At 36.0% G+C, this 18,720-nt stretch overlaps 1 long non-coding RNA gene across 1 annotated transcript; it reads left to right on the forward strand.

Annotated features, from left to right (window-relative positions):
- Positions 1-567: 567 nt before the first annotated feature.
- LOC102024398 lies at positions 568-17,617 on the forward strand. The gene is made up of 3 exons (XR_262466.2): positions 568-656; positions 12,113-12,229; positions 17,273-17,617. It is a non-coding gene; the product is annotated as an uncharacterized LOC102024398 (long non-coding RNA).
- Positions 17,618-18,720: the final 1,103 nt, after the last annotated feature.

Consider the following 18,720-nt stretch of genomic DNA (forward strand, 5'->3'; position numbering starts at 1 on the left):
TTTTTAGGTATGGGACCTCCTCCAGAGCTCAGGCTCTTCTTCTGCACAGAAGAGTTAATGTCCACTTCAAAAGATGCTTGTAAGCATTAAATGAGATAACGTCTGAGGCTCCTAACATGATTTTCTCCTCCTTAGAAAAGTAGTGGAACCGCGCGTGGGAAATACAAGTTCCCGGCGTTAGAGGGTTAAGAAGAAGAAGTAATTCTAAGCTGCTGGTTCAGGTATAGGCATCCTGTCCCAGACAGCCCATCAGTCCCACTAATGGGATTTAAAACAGTTGCTGCCTCTTCCTCAGTCGTGTAATGATTTCTGGACAGCCTGAGAGGCCCATTATCTGCAGTCCGTACTTCTGCTCTGTCTGGCAATAATGACTTCTTAGCATAACTGCAGGGCCGCGGTCTTCCACTTCCTGCTGCACCCCTGCGCACAGGACCGTTGGTGAAGTCAAAGACAAATTGTCCGTCGTACCGCAGAAGCCAACGGTCTGTGAAATACTGCGCCGACTACCGCACCAGATCCTGGAGCGTTGTCCTCTAAAACAAGGGTGTCCTCCTAGGAGTTTCCCGGGAGAATGTGAATATGATAGTTGAGTCCTTTCCCGTGAGAAAGTGAGATCCCAGCATATATCCCAGAAGGCCTCTGAGGTTGATTTCGAGGTACGAGAACCTCCCTAGCCTCTAAGTTGCTGTCTCATCCCACTCCTTTTTTGCAAGCTGTCTGCAGAGCCCAAGGGCAAGAAAAATTAATGTGTGGGGGAAAAAAGCCACAGAACTCCCACTTAAAAAAATCAATGGCCAGATGTGATAATTACCTTACGTTTCCATTAACATTTCTTCCTTTTTTATTCTTTCTTTATCTTACTGTTTTTCGTCCTATTATGTAAAAATACTTTTAAATCATGTTTAGTTGTAAGCAAGATAGAAATTCTAAATACATAAAACAAGTAGGATAATAAAGGGCTTCTGTCAGGCTTGAACAGATCCCAAAAGAATTCATGGAAAAGAACCTCTTATCCAAATTAAGGAAGATATAACATGTTCACTCCACAGAGTGATTGGTTAAATCAATGCTAATGTAGAATTTATAATTAAAGGAAAAAGATATACTGGTTATGGTCATAAAATGAATGCAAATAAATTTTTAGAAATTGATTTGAAAGTGGAAGAAAATTTCTTCCAACAACTAGACAGTTACCTAACAGTTTTCTCAACTGTTTAGTTCAAAGTAAGTATCAAATTTGTTAAATAGTATCTCCTCTGTTATTTTAGGAGGCAAACTGTAGAAAGATTTACCTCCTGAAATCGGAGGTCATGTCAAATGCTGACTGAGTTTAAGTATACATTGTATAACTGTTTGAAAAAGCAATCTGGCATTATGTTTTAAATGCTTCAAAATATTCACTTCTGATATTCCATTTTTGGGAATCTATCTTTTATAGCAGAAAAGGAAACAACCTATTGTTGAATTGCCCTGTTATGGAAATTGTCCTATTGTAGAAGAATATTCCTGTAAATGATGGCATGCTTCCATGATGAAATAACATTGATCATTTAGTAGTACAAGAAAATAATTGATCCAGCCATGGTGGTGCACACCTATAATCCCATCACTCGGGAGGCTGAAGCAGGAGTACCCCTGTGAGTTCGAGGCCAATCTGGGCTACAAAGTGAGTTCAAAGACAGCCTGAACTGCACAGTGAAACTCTGTCTCAAAAAGCCACAAAAAAAATTGAAAATAAGATTTAAAGAATTTAGTATATATGCCATGTAAGATCATTATGTAAAATAAAGAAAAGTACAAAACTGTTAATATTAGCGTTGTAGTCAGATTTTATTGGAACACATATATTTATCCAAAATTCCTCAGTTGTATAAATGAGTATGCATTATGTTTATAATGTGGGAAAATAATACACCTTACTTATGAAAAATAGAGTTAATATATGAAAGAAAAAGTCACTTTGCACCGATTGATATAATCTATGCGGCCTTGTTCACCAGAAAACCAGGATCCAGAAAAGAGTGACTAAACAGAGAATGGAGTAAGACGAGAGTTTGAAGACTGGGTGAGAATGCCTACTCACATGGATGGCTGGGCCCAAAGTGGGTGACAGGCTCCAAATCATTGCTTCCCACAGGGCAGGGTGAGCCAAAATCCAAACGAGTATATGATTTGGGCATTGCATCAGCATGCTGGACCAACTGTGACCAGAAAATAAATCAAACAATTGAAACTGACTGGAAATAACATGGACTGAGGTTATTTGTTATTATTATCATCATATTCCATATGTTCAAGAAGCTGGAAGAAAAATTGGATATATTAAGTAGAAAAGTAGAAAATATAAAAGGCCTAAATCAAACTTTTAGAAATCAATAACTACATGGGGCTGGGGATTTAGCTCAGTGGCACAGCGCCTGCCTGGCAAGTGCAAGGTCATGAGTTCAACTCCCAGTGCCGGAAAAAAAACAGAAATCAAAAACTACAATCTCTGAAAAGAAAAATATTGGGAAGGAGTTAACAGTACATTAGAATTTACAGAGAAAAGATTAGCAAACCTGAAGACATAAAGAGAAATGATACAACATGAAACTCACAGAGAAAATCAAGCCTGATCCTCCGAGATTGAACAAAACCACAGTAAACTATAGAAATTCCAAGATTTGGAAGTTAAATAAGCAGAATAAAAAAAGAAGAACAATGAACAATGAAAAAGATGAATTTTTGAGAAAAACAATAAAACTCTTTCCAGAATAATAAAGAGAGTTAAAGGTGACACAATTAACTAATATTGGAAATGGAAGAGATAGTATCACTACAGATTCCGTACAGAAATGTTATGAACAACTTTACACTGGTGGATTTGACAGCGAGATGAAAATGACAAATTTCTTGAATGATTCACATTTGCAAATGTTGACACAAGAAAACCAGATATTCAGAATACTATGATATTTATTAAACTGAATTTGTGGTTTAAAACCTTCCCACAAAAAAGCTCTAGACCTAGATACATTCGCTGATTAATTCTACAAGCACTTATAGAAAAAATAATATCAATTTTACAAAATCTCCTGGAGAATTTTAGAAATCAGAAAATAATTCCTGACTCATTCTATGAGATTAGCATTATTCTGATGCTGAAACTAGACAAAGACAATTCAAGAAAGAAAACCACAAGTAAGTATCACTCATAAATAAAATTCATGATGCAGTTCTGCTGAATTTTTTATAAAAATTTAACCAGTCAAATTCAACAACACATAAAAATATAATACATCATAATTAAATAAGTTTCACAGGAATGGAAGATTGGCTTAATATTTTAAAAAACAATTAATGTCCACATTAGACTTAAAAAAGAAAAGCATAAGCTCTCAAGAGATGCAGGAAAATAACAAAGTCCAACATCATTTATTATAAAATCTTTCATAATATTTGGGATAAAGGAGAACTGGCCCAACCTCAAACAGCACCTATAAAAAACCTGTAGTCAACAGCGCACTTCACTGTGAAAAATGACTCCCTTCAAAGGAACACACAGGAAGAGATAAAATTATATTTATCAGAAGACAACATGATCATTTCTGTTGACAATTCTATAAAATCAATCAATAAGTTATTAGAATAATAAATGAGTTTAGCAAGTTTCCAGGATATGAAATCAGTATAAAGAATCAATTGCATCTCTACTCACCACTAAAATCAAAAATTAAAATTATAGAAAATTGTATCATTTGTAACAACACAAAAAATATGAAATACTTAAGGGATAATCTGACAAAATGTGTGAGATTTTTACACTGAACAATCACAAAACAATACTTACAGAAGTAAAAGAAGGCTTAAACATATGGACAGATATTATATGTACTTGGGTCAGTAGGATTCAGTATTGCTAAGATGTAAGTTTTCCCCAGAATAATCTATAGATTTAATACAATGCCCATCAAAATTCCAGTAGACTTTTGCACTTAAGTAGACATTTGCTTCCAAAATTTATACGGAAGTGGCAACACCTAAATAGCCAAAATAGCTCTGAAAAAGAAGCACAAAGTTGAAAGACCTCTACTTTCTCATTTCAAGTTTCAAAAGTGCAAGACAAAAGTGCAAGAGTTATTCAGTGGAAAATGCATATAGTCTTTTCAACAAACAGTAATGAAACAATTAGATAATAGTGTACTTCTATTCATACCCCATACCACATACGAAAACTAACTTGAAGTGGATGACAGATCTATAAATCTTCTAGAATAAGCTATAGACAAAAAAAAAAAAAAAAAGCTTTGCAAACCTAAACAAAGACTTCTTGGCTAAAAGACCAAATATATTATCAACAAAAGAACAAATTTATAAGTTAAATTTCATCAAAATTAACTTTTGCTCTGAGAAAGACAGAATTAGGAGAGTGTGAAAAAATAACCAACAAACTAGGATAAATTATTTCAAGTCACAAATCTGATAAAAGACATATCAAGAATATATAAAGATTCTCAAAATTCAATAAGAAAACAACCAATTCAAGTAGATCAAAGTTTTGGCTTTGTCATTTGTGTTGTTGTTGTTATTGTTTCACTTGTTTGTTTTGAAACAGGGCCTTGCTATGTTGCCTAGGCTGGTCTCAGTGTTCAAATATGCTAAAGATTTGAACACATGTATTAGCAAAGCAGACACATTAATGGTAAACAGCACATAAAAGATAGCTAATATTGGGAGCTGGGGATTTAGCGCAGTGGCACAGAGCCTGCCTGGCAAGTGCAAGGTCGTGTGTTCAGTTCCCGGTACTGGAAAAAAAAAAAAAAAAAAGATAGCTAATATCACTGGTCACTAGAGGAGTGGGTTTTAAAATTTCAATAACATAGCATTACATAACTGTTAGAATATCTAAAAACTCACACTATTAATCTTGAGAAGGATATTAAACTACTGGAATTCTCATACACTCATAGCAGAAAAGTAAAATGATGCAACTATTTTGGAAAAACCTTAGTGCTTTCTTTAGAAATTATACATCTACTGTAAGACCCAGCCATCCATATACCCTAGGCAAATACTCAAAAAATATAACAGTATATGTCCAAACAAAAACTTGTACATAATGTTCACAGCAGCCTTACTTATATTAGCCCAAAACTAGCAATAACCAAAGTGTCCATTAACAGGTAAACTGATAAACAATTTATAGTATGTCCATATAATGGAATATAATTCAGCAGCGAAAGGAATAAATTACTGTATATAAAACAACATAGATGACTCTCAAAATAATATTGCTGAATGAAAAAAGCCAAACCACCAAAAGAATCCATACAGTATGATTCCATGATTACAAACAACAGGTAGAGGCTTTCTGGTGGAGAGATGGGGTACAAGGAAATGTAGGATAAAAGATCAAGAAAGGAGCACAAAGAAACCTTTGTTGGTGATATATATGTTCATTATCTTGATTGTGTTAATCACAGGAGTATACCGATGTCAAAAATCATCTTATCATAATCTGTAAATATGGAAAGTTTATTGTATAACAATTATACTTCAATTACACTTTTTATTTAAAGCCAAAAACATGAGACACTGCTCAGAAAGGTAAATTAAGTGAGATGCTATAGTTATATGTTAGTCTTTTGTTTTGTTTTGTTTTGTTTTGTTTTTTTTGGTTTTTCCTCCGGTACCGGAACCGAACTCACGACCTTGCGCTTGGCAGGCAGGCGCTTTTGCCGCTGAGCTAAATCCCCAGCCCCTGATGCTATAGTTATAAAGAGGAAGAATAGAAAGGAAAACTGAAAATGTCATAAAAGAAGTGGAGAAATCAAAGAGAATGTATATGACACAGGGTTCCTACAGAAATATCTACGTACTCAACAATTTCGCCTAGACAGCAGAGTACACCATCAATAGATAAATGCCACTGTCAAGTTCAATTAAATTTTGTACTTAGCTATAGGTATAAATTTCTAGGCCTGGATGAATTTTTTTCAATCTCTATAGCTATGCCTCTTGCCTGATTATTAAATCACATAGGAAACCTAGAATGGTGATACTGACCAAAAGAAAGGATTTGCAGCTACACCCAGAAGAAAATTTGATTATATGTTGCCTGGTTGGATTCCAAAAGAACAAGTGGTAACTGGTTTTTCCCATTACCTTTCAAAAGTATAAAATTTTGACACACACATAAATATGAAAGAAAGAAAGAGACACGAGTACAGGAATTTCCAAAAAGTATCGGAAAACTGATTTGATTTTATAATATGAGGAATAGAAATCACGCACTGTCTAAAAGATAAACACAAGAACATAATGTAAAATTTTTTTTTTTTTTTTTTTTTGGTTTTTCTCCGGTACCGGGAACCGAACTCACGACCTTTCGCTTACCAGGCAGGTGCTTTGCCACTGAGCTAAATCCCCAGCCCCCATAATGTAAAATTTAAACTTTCAACTATGTCTGAAATCTATAAAGCTGCAATCAGATCTACCATTGGCAAGCCACAAGTACTTTGTGTGACACAGGGACAGAAGCAAAACAATCCTCCAAAATTGGAACACTAGGCCTGGGTGCTGATGTAATAGGGAACAATGATTAAACTATCAATCAAACAGATTTTTTAAATATGTTGCATGTCATACCCAGAGATTTCAAACCCAGGACAAAATCTGGTGTTGGTTACAACAGAGATGAATTGGGTGGTCTCTTAGTACACAGATGATCACAAAATCAGCATAATGTGGAAATCAATTCAAGGACTATTTTCTTCATCTCTGTTCATGAAGATTCCAAATTAATAAAAGCAATGTTATAGATTTATGAGCCATGGCCCTGCAGAGCATTTTATGCTATTCTCCAAGTTATTTACCATGTTTCAAAGCAAAATCATTTAATATGAACTTCATCCTCTAAGTATACCTAAATATTTTTACTTTTTAAACATCTGAATTCCAGTTATTTTTTCCAGATGCACAGCTCTTGCCCACCGCCCCCAACAAAAAAAAAAAAAATTAAAGGAGGGTAAATCTCATCCCTGAACCATCTGGAAAGCCAGTAGACATGGGGTTGGTCTCAGGGCCAATTTTCTCTAGAGCCTATTTTATACTCCCTCACATCCAATTGAACATCCATCCCTACATGGGAACATTTGATTGAAATATTACAAGGTCCCATGTGATCATTTCCTCTTCAAGTTTGTTTCCAAAGAAAACCTTCTCTGCTCTTGAATGTTGTAGTTTGCTTATCAGAAAACAAAAGCATGCTATGATTTTCTGTATGTTACAACTGCCAGAAACTAAATCCAAATGTCTTGCCTGAGTATCATAATCTGCTTGGCCTTAGTGCCTAAAAGAAAGAGAAATTTCTCCCTCTGAAATACGACTTCTGTTTCTTAGCAGGTATTCTATTTCAACGCATGTAAGACTCTGTAGAAGTAGGCAAAATGCTTAATTAAAATAAATTAATCAGAATGCAAATAGTAAATGTTATTTCATGTTTGTACCTTGACAGTAGCTCTCGTTCATCCCACAAGTATTTTTCATTTGTTACTATGTGTCAGGCACTATATTAAGTGCTTATGTATGGGAATGAAAAAAACCTGGTTTCTACCTCAGTGAAGGAAACAAACAAAAAAGTAAAATTTCTAGGGAAGGTTGTAGAGTTTCCACAAAAATGTAACTGCTTTAGATACTCAAGTATTTCATTTTACCTAAAGTCATAATACCCTTAGTAAGACAATTATTACAAGTGACAGCATCCTTCTGCTTTGTCCTCCAATTATTTATTGAACCTGAACACTCCTTTCTAGTCAATATCCATTCACTCTCTTCCTGTGTAGACCCCTGGCTCCAATTTCAAACATTCTGGGACAATCTTTACCACAGATCCCAAGCCTCATATTTCAGAAATGAAATCACTAGATGCAGTCCTTTCTACCTTCACTCCCTGATTCAGCTTGTTCTCCTACTCAAGAGCATCCCATCCCCTACATCATCATCTCCTCATTCATCCAAACATTAAGAACTGTAAAGCCCAGAGCAAGTACCACTTTTCCTTGCCGTGCCTTCTGTTGCTACAACGGCCTGCCTCTCTCTTCTCTAAATTTCTAACACTTATGAGAATGTAGGCCCGCTCTTACCTCCAGCTGTTTCCCGTTTTCCTTCTCCAATTAAACTCAAGTTTCTTCAGAAACCATGTGCTTAGAACACAAAAATGCTCAAAAACCAAGGTTAATCCTAATTTATGTGGAAACTGAGGTGAAGTGAGGCTATAATTTTTCCAAGGTAACAGGGCTAAATAATAAATACACATCAATAGCTACCATTTATCAAGTACCAACATGCCAAGTCCTATTCTGTTTAAAATTAGAACAAAAATAGATTCCGAATTCTCTACCCTTTGAGCAAGCAATCATATCGTATTTTTAGTTAAATCTACCATATTATTATAATGTTTTATTTTTCAGTGTGTACCTTCTGTCAAGAACTGTGTGACAGCTACTTCACTTTATCTTTCTAAAACCATATGTAGCAAATATGATTATCATCCCCCAGAAAGGTTAAGGCATTTGCCCAAATGTTCATGGCATGGGGTTGAGACAAGATTCTTTAGTAAGTCTGTCTGACTTCAAATCTTTTATTGTTCGCTACTCTGCAAATTACCAAACCAGCTCATTCCTACATAATTTACTCATTAATAGAAAGTGTATGAGATGTCTTCATCCAGTTCTCACTGTTTAGTCAACTCATATCTGGGTCTGCATTACTTAGCCCAAAAAAGAGAGTTTGCAGTTTTCCACAAAACTATATTTCTTAATATGTGAAGCTCCCAGTTATCCAGCACTCATAAAAAATATATAATCAGTCTCCTGGTCACTAGGCAATGAGAAACTGTCCTTGGCATTACATAGCTCCTGATCCTTTACCTAGCATTCCAGAATTTGTTGTTTTACCACAATGTGTGTTTGTACGTATCTCTGTGTTATTTTCTGAGCTTAAATAAACTGATCTCAGATGCTCTTGATTTCAGCCTGAAGAGTTCATTATTTTGTCTTTTCCGTCATTTCACTGGTGTCATTGGTGAAATTATCTTTTGTCATTGGTGAAATCATTGCATCTATTTAATTGTGCACGTTTGGAGATAGGATTTCCCCCTACCTACTGCTAGTATATAGCAAATGGTATACTAATTACCACTGGAGCAGAGAAATTTATTATAGAATGCATTTCTCCTACACACTCACACATTTTGTTAATGCAGGTGGTAATTATTTACTTACTTATCAATAGTGCTTCAAAGTCGGTGGGACCTTAATTACTTCTTAATTACCCAGAACCCTATTTCTTTATAAAGACTGACTTCAAAACAGCAGTTCAATAGCTCAGACATTTTACAACTACCATTGATTTCTCCTCCCGCCTCACTTATTGATGGGCCATTCTGCCCCTTGTACTTCTTTTTCCATGATAAAGTTGTAAATGAGCTTGTGTATTCTTTTTAATTCCTTAAGTTGGCGTTAGCTTGCTTGGGCTTTTCATTTTCTTTGCCTCTTCTGGCTATCATAGTTCTATGGAGGGTCTATTGCTTGAATCCTTCCCTGGGATCCATTTGCACTCAACATTCTTTTCACCTTCTCTGTAGGCTGTGTCCTTTTCCACAAAATTATACTGCAGAGTAATCATTCTAGTCCATAAACTTCCTCACGTCATGCCAACTGTCATTGTTAAAGTTGTTCCTTTTTCTCTTTGTAATTTTAATGTACCAAAAAGCTGCAGATACCCTATCACATATATTCGAACAGAAAAATAAAACAGACTCGTCAATGAGTAGCATATGTATTTACCTCCAATAGCCTAGAGAAAACAGAAACAATCAAAGTAGTTCTATAAATAGAAGTTTCATCAGTTTAATCTTTTCAAAATTTCCACAAACACAGCCATTCTGCCCAAGGTAAGATTCTCCCCTGTGATTTGCTCCATCCGTGGCACAAGACTCTTATTTATCCTCCACTCTTATTCCAAGCTCGAATGTGTGCTTCAAAATGTAATCTCTAACTTGCAAAAGGAAAGAAAAATAACCTTTCCACCTGAATAGTGGAGGACCTTTCTTTACAAACAACCACACCTCAGGGGTAATTTTCACTGTATTCCTTTCTGAAAGTGTTTTTATCTTGCTTCTAAGTGTGTTAAAATAATAGAGACACAAAACACAAAGACTATAATTTTCATATTATGGCATGAGATATGACAAACTAGTTTTATACTGGTTTCTCATTGTTTTTCTTTTGTTTGTTTGTTTGTTTGTTTTGGTTTTTCTCTGGTACCGGGAACCAAACTCACGACCTTGCACTTGCCAGGCAGGCGCTTTGCCGCTGAGCTAAATCCCCAGCCCCTGGTTTCTCATTGTTGCTATAACAAATTGCTGAAACATTGGTAACTTAAAACCACCACATTTATCTTATAGTACCAAAGGTTAGAGGTCTAAAGTGAGTCTCACTAAGTTAAAACAAGATAATAGAGGGGAGCCCATTTCCGTACCTTTTCCAGCTTCCAGAGGATGCCCAGGGTTTGGCTCCTGGCTCCCTTCCAGATCCAAGGCCAACAATGAACCCATGAGTTTCTTACACAGTTTCTTACAACTCTGACACTGATTCTGGGCTTTCATCTTTCACTCTGAGGAGCCTGGGATTACATTGTGCCCACTTGCACAATACAGGGTAATTTCCCTCTCAAAGTCACCTGATTAGCAAACTGATTTTTCTTGACATGTAACATATTCTATTTCAGGTTCTGGGGTTAAGATACAGACATCCTTGGGGGGAGGCAATTAGTCTCTCTATCATGATATTATGAATGAGTGTGGGTGTATTATTAAAAGATAGAAATTGCACTTTTAAAATGAATGCTGTCCCCTTCAAAGTAATCACTGAGGGAGACTATCTATTTTCTGATCATGCTGAAAATGTTAGCAGGGTGGCTTTTTTGGTGCTGTTGGCAAACTCAGTGAAACATTCTTAAAATATTTATAATTTGAACAATTTGTTTGCATTTAAATATGAAGTTGCATTTAAAAATGCCAAATCTTATATGAAAGCAAATTTATTGACTACCATAATCAAATGAAATACCACTTTGAGTCAAAAAAAGTAAAAAACTAAGAAAAAAATGAGATCAATATTTCTAGTATACTGATTTTTTTCTTATAAATAGTAAGTTTGTAATTATAATAAATAGTGAATTCAGCATTTTCTGAGAGCCCAGTAATATTCTATAAGCTTTAAGTGAATTACCTTAGTTCTATGAGGTTGCTACTATTATTAACTCCATTTGTGAGTCTGAGAACTGGACAGTTTAAATAACTGCCTTATGACTGCCATGTAGAAAATGGAGGAGCAAAGAGTCCAGCACAAGTAATCTCTTCTTAACCTTGTCACCAGCAACACCTACACAATCTTCTTTTTCTTGAAAACTAATTCCTGACCCACATCCCTCATTTCTTTCAGTAGTAAAGCAGTTTGCTAAAAAGCATGAAAAATATTTCAACATAACACTAAAAATAATAAAAGCAAAATAGTCCAATGACATATTTATTTGGTTTGTGCTTTGTGGCATTTAATTTAAAAATAGTGTTATAACCATAAAATTAGACATGAGACAAAGACCAAGAGAAGATGCTAAGCAGATTGTTCAAAGCATTCATCTAAAATAATCTCATGCCTCAGACTTTCTTCCAACCATTTCTAGGTACAGACATTAAGTAAAACATTAAAATAGTTAAATGTTACACTACGATAGAAAGACCGGCTCTAGCTGTCATCTTCTTTTAATTTTTATTCTTTTATTAGTACATGTTTGTGGTGCTTCATGATCACATTCCTCATGGGGAGTTGGTACATGTACATAACACACCCTTATTCTTTTTTATCCCCTTCCTTTCCCCTCCCTCCCATTCCCGTTTGAAAAAGATCTATCTCTCTACTTCCTATGATACTTTATTGTGTCTAGCTATCATTTCTTTGACAAGATGAGTGGGAAGTGAGGGCTTTCAGCTCAGGAAGTAAGTCAGAAAGATACAGGTACCCACAATAATATCTCCACAGTAATATCTCTCACAGTAACATCTCCACAGATGCTGAGGCTCTGAGAGGACATGCCAGTTCCTACCTGGGCAGCAGCGGCTTAGCATCAGGAAAAGAAGCTTAAGCCTGGAACACAAGAGGCCACACTAAAAGAAGGAGAGACATTGGTAAGTCTACAAAGTCAACTTTATCTGTATAAAAACCCAGTCTGTCACCCTGTTACTTAAGATAACAATTAGAAAAGCACAAGTCCAAACCTAGTGACTTATAGGCAAGTCATCTCTTCTTGGGGTCCTGCAGATTCCTAGAACTTGATTTTTATGAGCACCTCTGGCGTTCAGCTCCCACTACTACTTCCGCATGAGATACTTCAGCTGAAAGATCATCTCGCCTTCCTAGTCCTAAGTTATTCTCCATACGACACCAACCTCTTTTTCCATATCATCAGCCTTTATAATTCACATACACACAAAATAAAATACTTGTGGAACCATGGCATCTGTGTCTGAGTGTCTGCAAAAACTGAAAAAGATGAGTTGCAACATTACACAAAACTCACATATAGTATTAAGCACCTCCAGTCATAAAAGTTCTTGGCTATCCTCCGTGTCTCCTCTGCCCTGCTCTTATCTTCTTGTATACCAACCCCACCTGGAGTGGTATGTGTGCGTGTGTGTGTGTGTGTGTGTGTGTGTGTGTGTGTGTGTGTGTGTAATATAGTATGTACCTATATAACTTTTGTGTACAATAATGCATCTCCCTTCTGTCTCTCAATACAAGCAGCCTTTAGAGTAACCAAAGTCTGAAACCCTGATCATTTCACTGTAGGAGCCCAAAGAAGTTGATGATAAAGATTATCTCCTCCACTTGCAACATAACTTCCAAGGGTAGATTGGACACATTACTTCTGCAATAGGTAGGCATATACGACAATAATTGTAGGTGCTATCAATTACTCTGATTCAGCTCCACCCAGAGTCTATAACCTAGCCACACCATCCTTCCATCCAAATTGCCTTTTGGAATTGCAATCTTGCTTCCCGGGCACATGAACACTGACCACAACCATGTCAGAGCATCTGGATCATCAATACCTGCTCAGACGCCACTGACTTCCCATCCTACCCAGACCCTCTGCCTCGCCTGACATTCACAAGTATTTGTTTAGCATCTTTTTCTGTTTTAAGGACACAAACTCAGAAAACATTTTTAAATGTAAGCTAATATGCATCTGGTCTTTTATCTAATCAACCTCATCATTTTTACTCCCCCTCCCCTTTACAAATCTACCTCTGACCAAACAAATCTGTTTCCAAAGGCAAATCAACATGATTTATTTAGTCTCAAAACCATGTTTGTGTTTACTTGCATGTCAGTTCCACTGCTTGAAATGTTTTCTCTTTTCTTCAGCCATGAATATTCACTGGTACTGTTAAACAGAGTTAAATGGCATCTCCTACAGGATGTTTTCCCTGATGGATGTCACCTCACTGGTACCTCTGCTCTCAGCCCCTTTATATCAGTTCAACCCCTTTATCTTTATATCAGTTCAACCCCTTTACCATCCATGAGCATAAATCTAGCCCAAGCAGGTAACATTCATTGAACACTTACCATGATGCCCTAAACACTTTGCATGAGTTTTAGCTCATTTATTCCTCACAAAAACTGTTACCATACATGCCATTATCCCTACTTAACAGGTGAAAAAATTGATGCCTATGAAGATTAATCAGTTGTCCAGATCTAAATGGCTGGAACATGTCAGAATGAAGTTTTGAACTTGGACTGCATTAGTGTACCCCTGTTTCTTTACCACTATCCCATGAAACTTCCAGGACATAGTAATTTTTGTCTGATCAATTAATCTACCTAGGCCATAAGCTACTAAATACTAAAGGTAGTGGATGATAATTATCTATATTTCTTGTCTATTTTTCTGTGGCTATTTGATTTTAAAATGGGGTGGAATAAATATATTTTAAAAAGTTCAACATCACTGGTCATTCAAGAGATGTAAATTGAAACAACACTGAGATTCCATCTCACCCCAGAAAGAATGCTGTTATCAAAAAATCAACTGATAACAAATGCTGGAAGGGCTATGGGAAAAAGGAACCCTTCTCCACTGCTGGTGGGAGCGTATACTGGTGAAATCACTGTGGAAATCAGTTTGGTGATTCCTCAAAAAACTAGGATTAGAGGTCCCATTTGACCCAGCTATTCTCATGCTTGGTATCTGCCCAGAAGAATTAAAAATATCATACCACAGCAATATATGCACACCTATGTTTATAACAGCACCGTTTGTCATAGCTAAATCTTGGAAACAAACCAAACCCCATCAACCCATGAATGGATAAAGAAGTGAGTTTTTTATGCAATGGAGTACTACTCAGCCATAAAGAAGGATAAACTTAAGACATTTCTGGGTAAATGGATGGAACTTGAGACCATAGTCTTATGTGAAATAAATTGGACATACATGTTCAAATATTGCATGACTGCTCTGGTGTGAGAAAGTGGAAGTGTAAATAAGGACCCTAAAATATATAATAGAAAGTATGGGAAAGTAATCAAAATGAAATGACATAATGATATCTATTCTTCTGGTAAGTGACACTTGGTTGCTTCCACACCCTAATAGTCAGCGCCACTAGCTATTTTCTAATTAATTTCAAGAGCTATCAAATATTACTTAAAAGCAATAAATGTATACCTAATATTGCTTCAGGTGGGATGACCAGACTCCTAAAACTGGTATTAGACATAATTATTAGAAATTTTGCAAAATCAAACTCTTTCCAGGTACATCATCTGCCGTTTTCCCTTATTCTAGTATGAAATGTAGGATTTGTATGAAAGCAAGTTTCTTTAGAAAAAAATGAAGAAAAATATACATTTCTCAACTAGAATATGTAAATTTAGTATTTGTTTACAAAAGTATCAAGAGGAAATAATTCATTTTTCTTCCCTAGACAAAATTAAGAGCACATAACAACCTGCTTGATGATATACCTGAGTAATCATGGACAGAATTTATTATACAAAGAATCAAATATGCTATTTCTTCCAAGTGCTAGTAAGATGTTGAATAGCCTTCCAGGAGGAAGATTAATCAAAGAAAGTAAATCACATTTCTTCTTCAAAATAGTAGTAGGATAAAATTTGTAAAAGGGATGGAATAAGTAAGTAACACAAGATTTATTTCATAATCTTCCACCTCCCCAGAAGACCACTTGCACTAAAGCAAACCTCAAAATCCTCTGTAGAAAATGGAAATTTGATAGATGTTGATTTTTATTCTACTTGTTCTTATTGGTTACATAATGATACTTGCATTCAATTTTCAGAGCAGAGCTGGGTTTGGGGATTTACACTGGTGAGTTTGTAATCACCCCCACACACACGCTACAGCTTGTCTTCTCAAGAAATACAAAGTAATTTTTATAGTACTGCTTTTTTTTGGAAAGCACAAACAAAAAAATCCACTACTAAAAAAAAGCAATTATATAATATATTCTGGGCACCCCACAAACAGTTTTCGAAATATATGCTACTTCAAGTAATCCATTTTTTAGCTCCCTTCTATTAGCAAGAACCTGAGAACTGGGGTATTTGTAGATGCGTTTTAATAAAGAAAAGCAGTATAATAAGCTAAAACAGAAATCAGACATTTACTTTAAATGAATTCATAGTCTGGTATATTCACTTAAAGTCTTAAAAATTTTTTTACTATTAGACCCTCTTGACTCATGTAAATTGAAGACTTAAAGCCAATTTCATTTGCCTGGAGATTTTACATACTTCATTGTCAAAACAGAGGTTAAAGATAAAGACCAACCCTTGATAATGTTGATAAAAATCACTTAAGTGGGTAGAATAGTCAGTGAGGTGTGGTGATAGCATTAAACTCCCACCAGAAAAGAGAATTCTATTAATTCTCATACTTTAAAAGATATTTAACATGTGATGAGGACTATCTAATTTATTTCATGGTGATTTGGGCAGGACATAAACCGCAAATAAGAGAGAAAGAGTAAATTAAGTCAAATAGACATTTGGTTGTATAGAAGGAGGGGCAGGGCAGGGAAGAAAGATGAGGAAACAAAATAATGACCAGCTCATGTTTGCTTTTTAAAAAATTCTTATAACAAATAGTTTGAAGAGGAAGAGAAAAAAGAAAAGGAATAGTCAGGTGTGTAAAGTAACAGATACAGTATTTCTTTTCTGGGATAAAAAAAATGTGTTCACTGTATAAGTTATTACTTGGGTGCTATCCATGCTTTTGCTGAGATTTGTAGGAAAGTCTTTTTTTCCCTATTGTTATGGTTTGTGTCTGCATGTCCCCCCAAATCCTGATGCAGTCATAGGGCGGGCTTCTAGATTTTTGATTGATTCATGGTCCAATGTTGGAATTATGGGTGTGAGTGCTACACCCACCCTGGGGCACGCATAGTTTGCATACAGTGTAAGGGAGGGAAACAGACTGCTTGCCACCCCTACTCCCTTTTGCTCTTGCTGCTTTTGCTGTCTTCCTCTGTTAGGAACTGTTACCCTCTGCCATGTGCCACTCTGCCTTGGAGCCAGCTGAGTATGGACTGAAACCTCAACAAACTGTGAGCTAAGTAAACCTTTCCTTCATTAATTCTGGGTGTCAGATATTTTGTCTCAGCAGTGACAGTGAAGTATGTCATTGACACCTATGGAAGGATGTCCAAGACACCTATGAGAACAGAAATTTCTAAACACTACCAAGCAGGAGAGTAGTCTGCCAAGGCAAGCCTCTGTAAAAACAAATTCCATAGAGGGGGGAAAAATGTCCTCTCCTGGAGAATGCATTGGAAAAACTCAACTTTTCTTAACAAATGAATTTTTTAAAAAGGCACCTACTCCAGAAATATCAGAAAAAAAAAGCTATACTTCCCCAGGTTTAAATCACCTGGAGCCAGGATCCACAGCCCAGCATGTGGGAGGTAGCCACTTATCACCAGGTGTTCTTGTGCAGTTTCTAAGTCCTGGAACCAGATGAGTGTGTTGGTTTGTTAAAAGGCTTCATACTGATTGGAAGTGTAGCTCTGTGTTACAGTGTTTGCCTACTGAGCACAAGGACCTGTGTTCAGATCCTACTAACATACACCAAAAAATTGTAAAAACTAAAGCCTTCATAGTCTAACAACATTGGTATGCTCATTTCCTGTTTTCCTCAGCACTTGAATCTAGGATCCAGCTACATCTTTCCAGTCTCAGTGCATCTTGCTCCTTTGTCTGAACAGCTCCACTGGATTTCTGAGCTCTTGTCTACCTGGATAACCACTGCAGAACCTGGCTCAATGTGACTTCTTGGAGGCTTTCCATAAAAGCAGTAAGAAAGAGGCCACAGACTAAGCAGGAGACTGTTGTTGCCTGAAGGAAATGTCTAATAACCAACAATAGCTAAATATTACTCAGAGTTCAACTTTAAAAAAAAGAAATATCTCAAGTTTAATCCTGCTCTTTCCTTAATGACTGACTGGATCCCAAGACTGAACATGCTGGAAAGAAACAAATCATTCAAAAACACAAAAGAAGTTGACTCAATCTTCTTTATTATTATTTTTTTCTCTTTCTTTCATTAAATTTTTGGGGAGTTGGGGTTTTTCTCCCTTTTTTACCTTTTTCTTCTCTTTTAGTTTTTTTCTCTCCTTTTCCCTTTTCCCCTTTCAACCTTTTCTCTCTTCTTTCTTCACTTTTTTTACTTTCTTCTTTATTCTCTGTTTTTCTTTTTCTTGTTTGTTCTTTTTTTGAGATTTTTCTAGCACTAATTTCTATTTACTCCTCAACTGGAAATCCTATCTTATTTTTTCCTCTTCTTTCTTATATCTCATTGATTAAGTTTTGCTCTTGTCATTCTCCAATTCACCATTTCCTCCATCTTACTAGTATAACTACAAGGCCTTATGAATCTTTAAATAGTTAGTTAAATTTATACTATTACTGTTAAATACTATTCTAATGTTAATAGAGGTAAGTTGCTTCATATAGTAGATATTTACTATAGGTCAATAGTTGGTTTGTCTTACTGTTCATACTACAATTATAGATCTCTTTTCTACGGTTAAGGATGGTAGGTACATTATCAGTCCTTAGGGCTTATCAATATGTCATTTGACTTTGACACTACAATTGATGTTCATTTTATTACTATAGCCAAGGTAATATAGTGGTTGCTATTAATTAGCTTCCTTGGGATGCAAATACCTGAAATACCTTGGAGTCATTTACAGTACTGTGGCCCGTTTCTGGAGAACAGAGTACTGGGATAAATATGCTGCCACCTTCCATCTTGGGTAAAGAGAGGTGGTCAGATCCTGGGACAGAGGCAAAAGCCAATAGTTAGCCATGTCTAGAGGACACATAGACATTAACTAAAGGACTCTCCAAACTAGAAATAAAGCCTTCCTCTATAACCAACTCACAAGCATCAACAAAAGAACAAATAAAAAACCAGAAACATGAGAAGACAAGACAACAAAACGCCTCCAAAAATTCCAAATACCCCCAAAACTGATCCATGGTGCACGGAAGGGGGGACCAAAGCCACCAAGCCACAAAGTCAAATTATTCAAAACAATACAGTTGTGATAATAAAATAGATCAATAAGGCATTTGTCAAGGT

This window comes from Chinchilla lanigera, unplaced genomic scaffold (assembly GCF_000276665.1).
Source record: "Chinchilla lanigera isolate Chin_1 unplaced genomic scaffold, ChiLan1.0 scaffold00047, whole genome shotgun sequence".
NCBI lineage: Eukaryota > Metazoa > Chordata > Mammalia > Rodentia > Chinchillidae > Chinchilla > Chinchilla lanigera.